A 15,135-nucleotide genomic window follows, 5' to 3' on the forward strand; every position below is an offset into this window, starting at 1 on the left:
ATTATTATTTTGATCGTTTCACGTTTATACAGAAGTCTCGCAAAATGAAGCATATAATCAGCATGCATCACTCTCGTAACAATACTGTTATAATACGATGCAAATAAAAAATCTGGCTTGCTAATGTATTTCAATATATATATATCTATTAAACATCAAAGTGGTTATTTAAACAGTAAAAGCACACAAATCACGAACATTTAGGAAAGCATTTCAACCGGAAGTACTAACGTTTTACGGGGGTGAAAGGGCATATTATAACTCGACAACGTTAAATATCTTTATGGTTATAATAGTTTTGAACATATGAATATGTTTTATTATTATGTAAATACATGTAACTTAATTTTAAATTAAGAAGTATGGGCAAAATTAGCTATTTCTTCCTTTAATATATCGTGGTGAATCGTTCATTTTCGTTGTTGTGACGGAGATTCGCAGTAGGATTGCTAGCTAGTACATACATAAATCGCTGTTCTGGTCAAGAAGGCCAAATAGCGACAAGGTAAGAATAAAATACCAATATTTCATTCCTATGTGACCATGGCGATTGTATAGTTTACAATCTTTGGATTTAGTAACTGCTAGCCGCTGAAAAATCTGTGCGATGTCCGGTGTCCTTGACTTGTAGTTAGCTAACATTGAACGCTTTAACTTGCTAACCTAGAAAGCATTCAACACCAACTCGAGTGGGGGAAAACGTCAACAGCTGTACCAGGGCTAACATCAGAGATAGGGAGACCGTTAGATGTAACTTAACTGACGTGGACATGGATTCACTCTTATGTTGACTGTGTGTGACAACTTCTAGCAAGGCTGTCCGATTTTGTTGTAACATCTTGAGTTTACAACTCGTTACGCATTTGCCACTTGCCATAGATCACTGGTAGTGGTGCACATATATGATCATAATTAATCAAACTAATGTAATTTGTTATGACATATGTAACCCATACAGTGAATTACTCTTATATAAGATAGCTAGAAGTATTAGCTATAGCCACAGTAGCCAGTTAGAGATGTTTGACTTCTGCGCTCTCTCTCTTTCTAGCGTCATGTTGCGTTTGCCATCCGTTAGCCGCGCGCTAGCAGAGGCAGCCAAGGGCAGCCTGGCCCCCTCCAACAATGGTAAAGATCGTGTGTGCACCCTCAATCTACTTGGATAAATTCATGTGTTTTGAAGAGAACACTCACAATTTCTCTCTAGGGTTTCTGGTTGCTTTGAAGTGTAATCTCTATCTGTGTTTGCAGTGCGTACCTCAGCGAGAGCTGCCAGTAACATGGTGGAGGTGTTTGTTGATGGGAAACCAGTGGAGGTGCTGCCTGGAACCACCGTGCTGCAGGTAACCTTTGAACTTTGACCTCACCCTGACCCCAATCACCCTGTAGGGTTAAATTCTAGGCCTGGTGACTAATTGGGGTTGTGTGTTTTATCGTGACTGACTCATTGTATCTGTGTGTGTTTAGGCCTGTGAGAAGATGGGGTGCAGATTCCTCGGTTCTGCTACCACGAGCGCCTGTCCGTGGCTGGGAACTGCAGAATGTGTCTGGTGGAGATTGAGAAAGCCCCAAAGCTGGCGGCCGCGTGCGCCATGCCAGTGATGAAAGGCTGGAACATCCTGACCAACTCAGAGAAGACCCGCAAGGCCAGAGAGGGAGTGATGGAGTTCCTGCTGGCTAACCACCCTCTGGACTGCCCCATCTGTGACCAGGGAGGAGAGTGTGACCTTCAGGTAAAAACACACTCTGGATGTGTAAATGGACACACACACACTGACTGTTGTGTTTTTGGGTTTGGTTTGTGTCTCAGGACCAGTCCATGCAGTTTGGTTCAGACCGCAGTCGTTTCTCTGAGGACAAGCGGGCTGTGGAGGATAAGAACATTGGACCACTCATCAAAACAATCATGACCCGCTGCATCCAGTGCACACGCTGCATCCGGTGAGTACTATGCTCAGTATGTCCCTCTCAGCCACTGTACTAGTCTTTCTCCTCCTTGTTTGTCCTTCTCAGCCACCGTACTCCTCACTCTCTCTCTCCCTTCGCTTGGTTAAAAAAAATCTCTCTCTATATGTATATATATACTTTTGAATATATATATATATATATATATATATATATATATATATATATATATATATCAAAAGTTTGGGGTCACTTAGAAATGTCCTTGTTTTTGAAAGAAAAGCCATTTTTTTTTGTCCATTAAAATAACATAATATTGATAGTGTAGACATTGTTAATGTTGTAAATGACTGTTGTAGCTGGAAACGGCTGATTTTCTTTTTTTTTAATGGAATATCTACATAGGCGTACAGAGGCCCATTATCAGCAACCATCACTCCTGTGTTCCAATGGCACGTTGTGTTAGCTAATCCATTTTTAGAATTTTAAAGGCTAATTGATCATTAGAAAACCCTTTTGCAATTATGTTAGCACAGCTGAAAACTGTTGTGCTGATTAAAGAAGCAATACAACTGGCCTTCTTTAGACTAGTTGAGTATCTGGAGCATCACATTTGTGGGTTCGATTACAGGCCAATTTCTAGCATGGAATAGCCTTAATTTCTCAGAACAAGAATAGACTGCCGAGTTTCAGAAGTTCCTTGTTTCTTGCCATTTTGAGCCTGTAATCGAGCCCACAAATGCTGATGCTCCAGATACTCAACTAGTCTAAAGATGGCCAGTTTTATTGCTTCTTTAATCAGAACAAGTTTTCAGCTGTGCTAACATAATTGCAAAAGCGTTTTCTAATGATCAATTAGCCTTTAAAATGATAAACTTGGATTAGCTAACAGAATGTGCCATTGGAACACAGGAGTGATGGTTGCTGATAATGGGCATCTGTACACCATGTAGATATTTAATTTAAAAAATCTGCCGTTTCCAGCTACAATAGTCAATTACAAGATTAACAATGTCTGATCAATTTGATGTTATTTTAATGGACCATTTTTATTAAATTTTTCCAAAACAAAGACATTTCTAAGTGACCCCAAACTTTAGAACAGTAGTGTATATTTAACTTTTTATTTAACTAGGGAAGTCAATTAAGAAAAAAAAAAATCTTATTTACAATGACGGCCTATCCCGGCCATACCAGGACGACGCTGGGCCGGGTGTGATACAGCCTGGATTTGAACCAGGGACTATAGTGACGCCTCTTGCACTGAGATGCAGTGTCTTAGACCGCTGTGCCACTCGGGAGCCCCAGTATGTCCTTGTCATCCAATGTATTCCTCTCTCTCTCTGCTCTGAGTGTCCTTCTCAGCCACCATACTCCTATCTCCACTCTGTATACATTCTAATGCTAGGCCTTTGTGCCCAAATGCCAGTTTTGCCTGTGAGATTGTAGGCCATGGGGTGGTATTGACCAGTTGATCTGATTGTTTTTTTCTCCCTGTGCCAGTTTTGCCAGTGAGATTGCAGGTGTAGAGGACCTGGGTACCACAGGCAGAGGGAACAACATGCAGGTGGGAACGTACGTGGAGAAGATGTTCATGTCCGAGATGTCAGGAAACGTCATCGACATCTGTCCCGTAGGAGCCCTCACTTCCAAACCATACGCCTTCACCTCAAGACCCTGGGAGACCAGGTAAGTGTGTTTGTAAAAAGGACGATGGAACTACACTCTAGATCTAGTATATAGACATGATAAAGGTGTAGGCAGTACCATTGTTGGGTGTGTAACCTTGCTGTGTGTTTGCAGGAAGACTGAGTCTATAGATGTGTTGGATGCAGTAGGCAGTAACATCATTGTGAGTACGCGTGGTGGAGAGGTGATGAGGGTTCTGCCCCGCCTGAACGAAGACATCAACGAGGAGTGGATCTCAGACAAGACCAGGTGAGACATAGAACTTACCCACACCTGGCCCTAACCACGCCCCTTACCTGTCTATCACCCTGCAAACAGCTGGGACTCCAATCAGTATGTATAATGTGTGTGTGTGTGTGTGTGTGTGTGTGTGTGTGTGTGTGTGTGTGTGTGTGTAGGTTTGCGTATGACGGTCTGAAGCGCCAGAGGCTGACCCAGCCTATGGTGAAGGACGCGTCAGGACAACTGGTCCCCACATCCTGGGAAGACGTACTCACACGTGTGGCCGGAGCAGTAAGTCTCTGTGTAGTGTCTGTCACTGATGTCACTCAACAGACATGTTGGACACTGTCAGCAATGACATTGTTTTCTGTCTGTCTGAAGATCTGTTTTCTGTCTGTGTCTCATCTTTATGTCTGTATAAAAAGTTAGTATATACAGTGCATTCCGAAAGTATTCAGACCCCTTGACTTTCCCCACATTTTGTTACGTTACAGCCTTATTCTAAAGGGGATTAAATCATTTTTTCCCCCTCAATCTACAAACAATACCCCATAATGACAAAGCAAAAAAACGTTTTTTTAGAAATGTTTGCAAATGTATTAAAAATTAACATATCACATTTACATAGGTATTCAGACCCTTTACTCAGTACATTGTTGAAACACCTTTGGAAGCGATTACAGCCTTGAGTCTTCTTGGGTATGACGCTACAAGCTTAGCACACCTGTATTTGGGGAGTTTTCCCCTTCTTCTCTGCAGATACTCTCAAGCTCTGTCAGGTTGGAAGGGGAGCGTCACTGCACAGCTATTTTCAGGTCTCTTCAGAGATGTTTGATCTGGTTCAAGTCCAGGCTCTGGCTGGGCCACTCAATGACATGAGACTTGTCCCGAAGCCACTCCTGCGTTGTCTTGGCTGTGTGCTTAGGGTGGTTGTCCTGTTGGGAGGTGAACCTTCGCCCCAGTCTGAGAACCTGCTCCAGAGTGCTCAGGACTTCATCAAAGATCTCTCAGTACTTTGCTCCGTTCATCTCCATCCAGGCCAAAGTGTTCAATTGTGGTTTCATCAGACCTGAGAATCTTGTTTCTCATGGTCTGAGAGTCATTTAGGTGCCTTTTGACAAACTCCAAGCAGGCTGTCATGAGCCTTCTACTGAGGAGTGGCTTCCGTCTGGTCACTCTACCATAAAGTCCTGATTGGTGGAGTGCTGCAGAGATGGTTGTCCTTCTGGATGTTTCTCCCATCTCCACAGAGGAACTCTGGGCTCTGTCAGAGTGACCATCGGGTTCTTTGCCACCTCCCTGACTAAGGCCCTTCTCCCCCGATTGCTCAGTTTGGCCGGGCGGCCAGATCTAGGAGGAGTATTAGTGGTTCTAAACTTCCTCCCTTTAATAATGACGAAGGCCACTGTGTTCTTGGGGAACTTCAATGCTGCAGATTTTTTTCATTGGTACCCTTCCCCAGATCTGTGCCTCGACACAATCCTGTCTCAGAGCCCTTTGGACAATTCCTTCAACCACATGGCTGGATTTTTGCTCTGACATGCACTGTCAACTGTGGGACCTTATACAGACAGGTGTGTACCTTTCCAAGTCATGTCCAATCAATTGAATTGACCACAGGTGGACTCCAAGTTGTACAAACATCTTAAGGATGATCAATGGAAACAGGATGCACCTGAGCTCAATTTTGAGTCTCATAGCAAAGGTTCTGAATACTTATGTAAATATTGTATTTCTGTTTTGGAAAATAAATTTGATAACATTTCTATAAACCTGTTTTCGCTTTGTCATTGTGGGGAATTGTGATGTCAATATGGGCATTGTGTGTAGCTTGAGGAAATACATTAATTTAATCCATTTTAAAATGAGTCTGTAACGTAACAAAATGAAGGGGTCTGAATACTTTCCTGAATGCACTGTATGTATGTTTAGGTATCGTGTGTGTGTGTATAGTTGCAGGGAGCCCAGGGCAGTGACGTGGCAGCCATAGCTGGAGGCATGGTGGATGCAGAGGCTCTGGTGTCTCTGAAGGACCTGCTCAACAGACTGAACAGTGACAACCTCTGTACCGAGGAGGTCTTCCCTGATGCTGGGGCTGGGTGAGTCAGGGTGGAGGTCTTCCCTGATGCTGGGGCTGGGTGAGTCAGGGTGGGGGTCTTCCCTGATGCTGGGACTGGGTGAGTCAGAGTGGGGGTCTTCCCTGATGCTGGGGCATGGTGAGTCAGGGTGGGGGTCTTCCCTGATGCTGGGGCTGGGTGAGTCAGGGTGGGGGTCTTCCCTGATGCTGGGACTGGGTGAGTCAGGGTGGGGGTCTTCCCTGATACTGGGGCTGGGTGAGTCAGGGTGGGGGTCTTCCCTGATGCTGGGACTGGGTGAGTCAGAGTGGGGGTCTTCCCTGATGCTGGGGCTGGGTGAGTCAGGGTGGAGGTCTTCCCTGATGCTGGGACTGGGTGAGTAAGGGTGGAGGTCTTCCCTGATGCTGGGGCTGGGTGAGTCAGGGTGGGGGTCTTCCCTGATGCTGGGGCTGGGTGAGTCAGGGTGGGGTCTTCCCTGATGCTGGGGCTGGGTGAGTCAGGGTGGGGGTCTTCCCTGATGCTGGGACTGGGTGAGTCAGGGTGGAGGTCTTCCCTGATGCTGGGGCTGGGTGAGTCAGGGTGGGGGTCTTCCCTGATGCTGGGGCTGGGTGAGTCAGGGTGGGGGTCTTCCCTGATGCTGGGGCTGGGTGAGTCAGGGTGGGGGTCTTCCCTGATGCTGGGGCATGGTGAGTCAGGGTGGGGGTCTTCCCTGATGCTGGGGCTGGGTGAGTCAGGGTGGGGGTCTTCCCTGATGCTGGGGCTGGGTGAGTCAGGGTGGGGTCTTCCCTGATGCTGGGGCTGGGTGAGTCAGGGTGGGGGTCTTCCCTGATGCTGGGGCTGGGTGAGTCAGGGTGGAGGTCTTCCCAGATGCTGGGACTGGGTGAGTAAGGGTGGGGGTCTTCCCTGATGCTGGGGCTGGGTGAGTCAGAGTGGGGGTCTTCCCTGATGCTGGGGCTGGGTGAGTCAGGGTGGAGGTCTTCCCTGATGCTGGGACTGGGTGAGTCAGAGTGGGGGTCTTCCCTGATGCTGGGGCTGGGGCTGGGTGAGTCAGAGTGGGGGTCTTCCCTGATGCTGGGGCATGGTGAGTCAGGGTGGGGGTCTTCCCTGTTGCTGGGGCTGGGTGAGTCAGGTTGGGGGTCTTCCTTGATGCTGGGGCTGGGTGAGTCAGGGTGGGGGTCTTCCCTGATGCTGGGGCTGGGTGAGTCAGGGTGGGGGTCTTCCCTGATGCTGGGGCTGGGTGAGTCAGGGTGGGGTCTTCCCTGATGCTGGGGCTGGGTGAGTCAGGGTGGGGTCTTCCCTGATGCTGGGGCTGGGTGAGTCAGGTGGGGTCTTCCCTGATGCTGGGGCATGGTGAGTCAGGGTGGGGTCTTCCCTGGGGCATGGTGAGTCCAACTTCCTGATGCTGGGGCTGGGAGTCAGGGTGGGGTCTTCCCTGATGCTGGGGCTGGGTGAGTCAGGGTGGGGGTCTTCCCTGATGCTGTTACATGGTGAGTCAGGGTGGGGGTCAACCCTGTTGCTGGGGCTGGGTGAGTCAGGGTGGGGGTCTTCCCTGATGCTGGGGCTGGGTGAGTCAGGGTGGGGGTCTTCCCATGCTGAGGCATGGTGAGTCAGGGTGGGGGTCTTCCCTGTTGCTGGGGCTGGGTGAGTCAGGGTGGGGGGGTCTTCCCATGCTGGGGCATGGTGAGTCACCTAAACTTCACTGTTGCTGGGGCTGGGTGAGTCAGGGTGGGGGTCTTCCCATGCTGGGGCTGGGTGAGTCAGGGTGGGGTCACCCATGCTGAGGCATGGTGAGTCAGGGTGGGGTCTTCCACACACGCACTGGTTAAATCACACACCTAAACTCACTCACTCAGTGGGGACACACAATAAGGGTGTGGGACCAACCCTGAGTACACTCACACAAGGACCCACTCTTCAGGATGACGTGTCCATGGTTAGATTATGGTTGGTTATGGTATATTAACACTAAACATTGTATTATGGTACACACACACACACACACACCTTGGCACACATTACACACACACACAAAAGGTTGTATTGTGGTTTGTGTAGCTCTGACTCACTGCGCTTCCAACTACCTGCTGAACACTGGGATCAGTGGCATTGAGGAAGCTGACCTGCTGTTACTTATAGGAACCAACCCTCGTTACGAGACCCCACTCTTCAATGCACGCGTCCACAAGAGGTACACACACAAACATGGGCTAAACACACACACACACACACACACACTAAACTCACTCACACACACACCTAAACTCACTCGAGACCCCACTCTTCAATGCACACGTCACACACACACACACACCTAAACACACACACTCACACAGCTAAACACACACACTCTCTCACACACACACACACACACTTGCACCAATCCTTGCTGTGAGGTCCCGCTTTCTTCAACAGATGTATCCAAAAGTGCTACATGCACAAATACACACACACATTAATTGATGTCTGCAGCACACACACACACACACACACACACACACACACACACACATTAATTGATGTCTGCAGCTCACACACACACACACACACACACACGCACACACCAACTTGCAGTAGGAAGCCTCCCTCATCATCTCCCCCTCCCCTCTCAGCTGGTTGCATAATGAGTTGAAGGTTTCTGTGGTGGGGAGCAGTGTGGATCTGAGTTACACTTACGACCACCTGGGAGAGTCCACTCAGGTGCTGCAGGACATCGCTAACGGAACACACCCCTTCTGCCAGGTAACCACGGCCACCACAGACCGGGAAGGGATTGGCAGGGGAGGGTGGGGGAGGCAGTCGGCGAGAGCGGGGGTTGTATTGTTGTTGATAGAAATGTTGTAACAAACATTGTTACAGATAGGAATGACTTGAATAGACCTGACATGATTGGCCATTCTGCATGACAGAGAAACACGTCTGTTCTAGAATCTAGCCAATGTATTTCCACCTGCCTTCCATAATGGTGTGTACTACTGGACGTGATCCAGCTCTGTTTGTGGTTAGGCACTGCCCTAACCTTTCCCCGGTCCCTCTCTCTCTCTCCCCGCCAGGTGCTCGCGCAGGCCAAGCAGCCGGTAGTGGTGGTGGGCAGTGCCTCTCTTCAGAGGGACGATGGAGGAGCCATCTTGAGCTCTGTGCAAACCATCGCCCAGAATGCCCGGGCCAGCAGCGGAGTGGAGGAGGGCTGGAAGGTCCTCAATGTGCTGCACAGGTTAGCATGCTAAAGCTATCACTGGGCTAACTTCTAGTTGCATTTAGCATCCAGCTATTATTAGCATTTAGTAAATAGCTAATATTAGCATTTAGCATCTAGCTTTTACTAGCATTTAGCATACAGCTAACAACTTAGTCTATCCCTACTAGCATCCAATCATCAAATAAAGGTGAAATAAATAAAAAATGTAATCTTGTGTGTGTCTACTAGCGTCCAATCATATTTTTGTCTATCTGCAGGGTAGCCAGTCAGGTGGCAGCCCTGGACCTGGGCTACAAGGCGGGGGTGGAGTCTATCCGTAAAGCCCCGCCCAAGGTTCTGTTCCTGCTAGGAGCTGACAGAGAATGTATCACCAGACAAGACCTGCCTAAAGACTGCATGATCATTTACCAGGGTACACACCTATCTATCTGTACACACACACACACACACACAGGACAGCATGTTCATTTATCAGGGTAGAACACCCAGTGCACTTCCCATGATACACACAATTGTCATGCTATATACAGCATATGTATGGTACATGTGTGTATCGTTGCCAGGTCACCATGGAGATGTGGGCGCCACCATGGCTGATGTCATCCTGCCCGGCGCGGCGTACACTGAGAAGAATGGAACATATGTCAACACGGAGGGGAGGAGTCAACAGACACGCGTGGCCGTCACTGCGCCCGGCATGGCCAGGGAGGACTGGAAGATCATCAGAGCCATCTCCGAGGTACACACACACACACACATATACCGTATACATTTCTTGAAGACGCTATGTGTGTGTGTAACTGTGTGTGTGTGGGTGTATATGTAACTGTGTGTGTGGGTGTATATGTAACTGTGGGTGTATATGTAACTGTGTATATGTAACTGTGTGTGTGGTGTGTAACTGTGTGTGTGGTTGTATATGTAACTGTGTGTATATGTGTGTGGGTGTATATGTAACTGTGGGTGTATATGTAACTGTGTGTATATGTAACTGTGTGTGTGTATATGTAACTGTGTGTGTATATGTAACTGTGTGTGTGTGTATATGTAACTGTGTGTGTAACTGGTGTGTATATGTAACTGTGTGTGTGGGTGTATATGTAACTGTGGGTGTATGGTGTGTATATGTAACTGTGTGTGTGGGTGTGTATATGTAACTGTGTGGGGTGTATATGTAACTGTGTGTGTGTATATGTAACTGTGTGTGTGGTGTATATGTAACTGTGTGTGGGTGTATATGTAACTGTGTGTGGGTGTATATGTAACTGTGTGTGTATATGTAACTGTGTGTGTATATGTAACTGTGGGTGTATATGTAACTGTGGGTGTATATGTAACTGTGTGTGTGGGTGTATATGTAACTGTGTGTGTGGGTGTATATGTAACTGTGGGTGTATATGTAACTGTGTGTGTGTGGGTGTATATGTAACTGTGTGTGTGGGTGTATATGTAACTGTGGGTGTATATGTAACTGTGTGTGTGTGGGTGTATATGTAACTGTGTGTGTGTGGGTGTATATGTAACTGTGGGTGTATATGTAACTGTGTGTGTGGGTGTATATGTAATTGTGTGTGTTGCAGCTGGCTGGGCTGACTCTGCCCTATGACTCTGTGGATGAGGTGAGGGGTCGGCTGGCCGAGGTTTCTCCTAACCTGGTCCGTTACGACGACGTTGAGGAAGCCAACTACTTTAAACAGGCCAACCAGCTCTCACAGGTAACCCTTAACCTTTTGCCCCTAACCTCAAACTCTCACAGGTCAGAACATAACCTTGAACATTCCACCCCTTAACTGACTTTTCTTTACGATCAGCTGTTATGAAATCATAAATGGAGACTGTGGTCTTTGACACTGAAATTGAGAGCATACTCAACTGTCCTTTATTTATCTGTCTCTCTGTCTCTCTGTCTCTCTGTCTCTCTGTCTGTCTGTCTGTCTGTCTCAGGCTGTGAATCAGACTCTTCTAGCAGATCCTCTGGTCTCTCCTCAGCTGACCGCTAAAGACTTCTATATGACAGGTATGTATAATGTATCATAACACAGCTGTGAATGTGTTGTCAGACTGATGAGAGGGTGGAATGCACATGGATAACTGGTGGGATCCTCTCGTCATGTGTGTAACATTCTCTATCTCTCCCATAGATCCCATTAGCAGAGCGTCTCAGACCATGGCCAAGTGTGTGAAGGCCGTCACAGAGGGAGCTCGTCGTGTGTGTAACATTCTCTATCTCTCCCATAGATCCCATTAGCAGAGCGTCTCAGACCATGGCCAAGTGTGTGAAGGCCGTCACAGAGGGAGCTGATGCAGTCGATGAACCATCCATCTGCTGAACTCATACGCACACACTCAGACAGCCAAAACACACACACAGTGATGACCGTCTCCTATATTTAAGTTGTTTTTTGCTGTAAAGATGTTCGAGGAAAGAGGCTTTGTTAAAGAAAGCTGAAAATGAAACTGTACTCTGATTATGAATAAAATCCTATCCTGTAGCACTCTGTCCTTGTGTTATTACCCTCATGAGGTCATCTCCAACACCACTGTTTGTCCTTTGTTCCTCACACATTATAACAGTTTTCTGTCTTGTTTCTACTTTGTGGAGTTGAAGCGTTGCAGCCAACACAGAGTGACGTCAGCAGAGATGTTCTGTTCTAAACCTGTCAGACATCAATTTCATTCAGACTCCTGTCTTGAACTTCCCTAAGATGTATTTCAGGGTGTGGAGAGCTAATGGCAGGACAGGTCAAATGTTCTTCTGTAGTGCCAGATGTGTGGGGAACGGTATCGTAGGGGCCTGCTGTTATGTCCTCTCCCCAGGGGTGGTAATAGATGGGGCTGGCGAGAGGAGTCTGTTCACGTGGTGCAGATTGTGATTTGTGTGCTGGGGCTCGCTGTGCTGTTCAGTGTGTTCTGCCAGGGCTATGACCTCATCACAAGGACCGAGAGCGTGGTCACCTTGCTGACCTCCAAAGATGCCATGGTGGAGGTGTACTACAGTAGTGCTGGACCCAACAGAGTGGAGAGAGTAGGAGACAGAGATAAGCTGTGGAGGAGAGAGAAGGAAGCTGTGGAGGAGAGAGATAAGCTGTGGAGGAGAGAGAAGGAGAGAGATAAGCCGTGGAGGAGAAAGAAGGAGACAGAGAAGCTGTGGAGGAGAGAGAAGGAGAGAGATAAGCTGTGGAGGAGAGAGGAGGAGGCAGATAAGCTGTGGAGGAGAGAGAAGGAGAGATAAGCTGTGGAGGAGAGAGTAGGAGACAGAAGCTGTGGAGGAGAGAGAAGGAGAGAAGCTGTGGAGGAGAGAGTAGGAGACAGAGAAGCTGTGGAGGAGAGAGAAGGAGAGAGAGAAGCTGTGAAGGAGAGAGAAGGAGAGATAAGCTGTGGAGGAGAGAGGAGGAGATAAGCTGTGGAGGAGAGAGAGAAGGAGAGAGAAGCTGTGGAGGAGAGAGGAGAGACAGATAAGCTGTGGAGGAGAGAGAAGGAGAGATAAGCTGTGGAGGAGAGATAAGCTGTGGAGGAGAGAGTAGGAGACAGATAAGCTGTGGAGGAGAGAGTAGGAGACAGATAAGCTGTGGAGGAGAGAGAAGGAGACAGATAAGCTGTGGAGGAGAGAGAAGGAGACAGAGAAGCTGTGAAGGAGAGAGAAGGAGAGATAAGCTGTGGAGGAGAGAGGAGAGATAAGCTGTGGAGGAGAGAGAAAGAGAGAAGCTGTGGAGGAGAGAGAAGGAGAGATAAGCTGTGGAGGAGAGATAAGCTGTGGAGGAGAGAGTAGGAGACAGATAAGCTGTGGAGGAGAGAGTAGGAGACAGAGAAGCTGTGGAGGAGAGAGTAGCTGTGGAGAGGAGAGAGTAGGAGACAGATAAGCTGTGGAGGAGAGAGAAGGAGACAGAGAAGCTGTGGAGGAGAGAGAAGGAGACAGAGATAAGCTGTGGAGGAGAGAGTAGGAGACAGAGAAGCTGTGGAGGAGAGAGAAGGAGACAGATAAGCCGTGGAGGAGAGAGAAGGAGGCATAGATAAGCTGTGGAGGAGAGAGTAGGAGACAGAGAGATAAGTTGTGGAGGAGAGAGTGGGAGATGGAGAGAGAAGCTGTGGAGGAGATAGTAGGAGACAAAGAGATCATTTGTGTAGGACTGCGTGGGAGACAGAGAAGCTGTGGAGGAGAGCATGGGGTGTCTGGATGGGAACTGACGGAGATTCAGAGGTGTGCTAGAAGAGCTCTGGACCCAAAAGAGTGGGAAAGAGAGTGGAGCATCTTTGGTCATGGACTGACTGAGCTCAAACTGCCTACACTACCAATGTAGATTAAAACTATATTCTGGGATATATGGACTGTTGCATTTGCACTATGGACTATTTCTGGACGGTACTATATCCATTACACTTGTTGTGTCTTTGGCTATGCCGGACTCAGTGATATGACATGCTATTCTATAAAATAATTTATCCGTAATTAATATCACCTGATTGAGCTAATCATGTAAATGTAATTAACTAGAGAGTCGGGGCACCACAAAATAATATTTATAGAGCTGTTATCTTCTGAATAAACTCTTAAAGACCTACTAATATTTTACATCAATAGCAGTCAATATTAATCGCCATCTTAATTCAGTCTCATCTGAAAGCTGTAGATTCTTGGTTATCTGCACGAACCCTGGCTCACAAGTTGAATCAGCAATACAAAATTGGGTTTAATTGTTTATTTACTAAATACCTAACTAATCACACAGAATTGCACATACACATAATTAAATCATAACTTGATACAAATGACGTCATAAAGGAATACGTCCCTAGAGGGCGGAACAGATATGACAGCTTGTTACACAAAAAAAGGGCTGGGTTTGAGTGAAAGAGCGGGAAGACTGAGGAACAAAGGGCGAAGCTGTGCTATTGTAAATACAGTATCTTATGTATTCTAAATTACCGCCCTAAAGGAAAATGCAATAAATATTTACTCTGAGCTGCGCTTCGGTAGGTTGGTGGTACATGGAAGGCCGTGTTGCCCAACCAAGTCCTTTGTCCTTTGAAGAATGTCTCCGCTGGTAAATTGAATACGTTGTAGTAACATCATTGTTTGGTAGATGGGATACTCTGTCTGTTCCTTCCTAACCCTCGTTTGCAGCGGCTGTTGCTAACTCAACAGCTAGGTTGAGGTATCACTTCTGTAGTGATTAAGAGTAGTGAATAAGAGTTCAAAGTTCATACCATTCACAACCAAAGCTCACACTGATGTTGGCTTCGTTCTGTAGTTATTATCTGAACCATTCTGACATCGGACCGCCGTCCTCACATCTTTTCGGAACAGGAGGTTATATTGTCGTCAAGGCTTTATATAGGAAGGGAGAGGAGGGCGTGTTTGAAAAGTTTTATAGCCCATGTCCCTTCACAGGGGCAGGCCACTGATTGAGCAGGGCCCTAACCTTATGAAAACCCAAATCTCACATTTTAGAAGATAAAATCACATTTCATCCCATCACAAATAATTTCATATTCAAACATTTAAATTGAACAACAATTCCATGTGAATCCGATAACTCTGATGCGTAGACTTTCCACTGTAGAGTTTATGTCATCTTATCATTGATGAGAATGTCTCAGATGACAACCGAACTGACATCATATACATTAAGTACCACTGCATATGTTCAATTGGTCGGATTACCAGAATATAGTTAATTTCCCCACCTTCTGATGTTCCCAGAATCTCTATGTTAACCAAGGGTTTTGCAAATGTAACATCAGTAGGGTAGAGAGAGAGGAAAACGTGGGGAAGAGGTATTTATGACTGTCATAAAACTACCCCCAGGCCAACGTCATGACACACTGTATTACTGTCTGCCTGTATTGTATTGTACTGTATTGTACTGTTGGTTGTGTTTATTATTAGTTTATGTTAATCCTGCCAGCAACAACAGCCCCTCTGGGATGAATAAAGTTAACGGAATTGAATCACAGCACCTTCGTTCATTTCCTACCTTACGTGTGTATCCAGGAGTTGTTCCCTATGTGTGTGTCCAGGAGTTGTTCCCTATGTGTGTGTCCAGGAGT

General features: G+C 47.0%; 1 pseudogene; it reads left to right on the top strand.

Annotated features, from left to right (window-relative positions):
- Positions 1-254: 254 nt before the first annotated feature.
- LOC135543233 (NADH-ubiquinone oxidoreductase 75 kDa subunit, mitochondrial-like) lies at positions 255-11,579 on the top strand (annotated as a pseudogene).
- The last annotated feature ends 3,556 nt before the right edge of the window (positions 11,580-15,135 follow it).

Source organism: Oncorhynchus masou, chromosome 7, assembly GCF_036934945.1.
Source record: "Oncorhynchus masou masou isolate Uvic2021 chromosome 7, UVic_Omas_1.1, whole genome shotgun sequence".
Classification (NCBI taxonomy): Eukaryota; Metazoa; Chordata; class Actinopteri; order Salmoniformes; family Salmonidae; genus Oncorhynchus; species Oncorhynchus masou.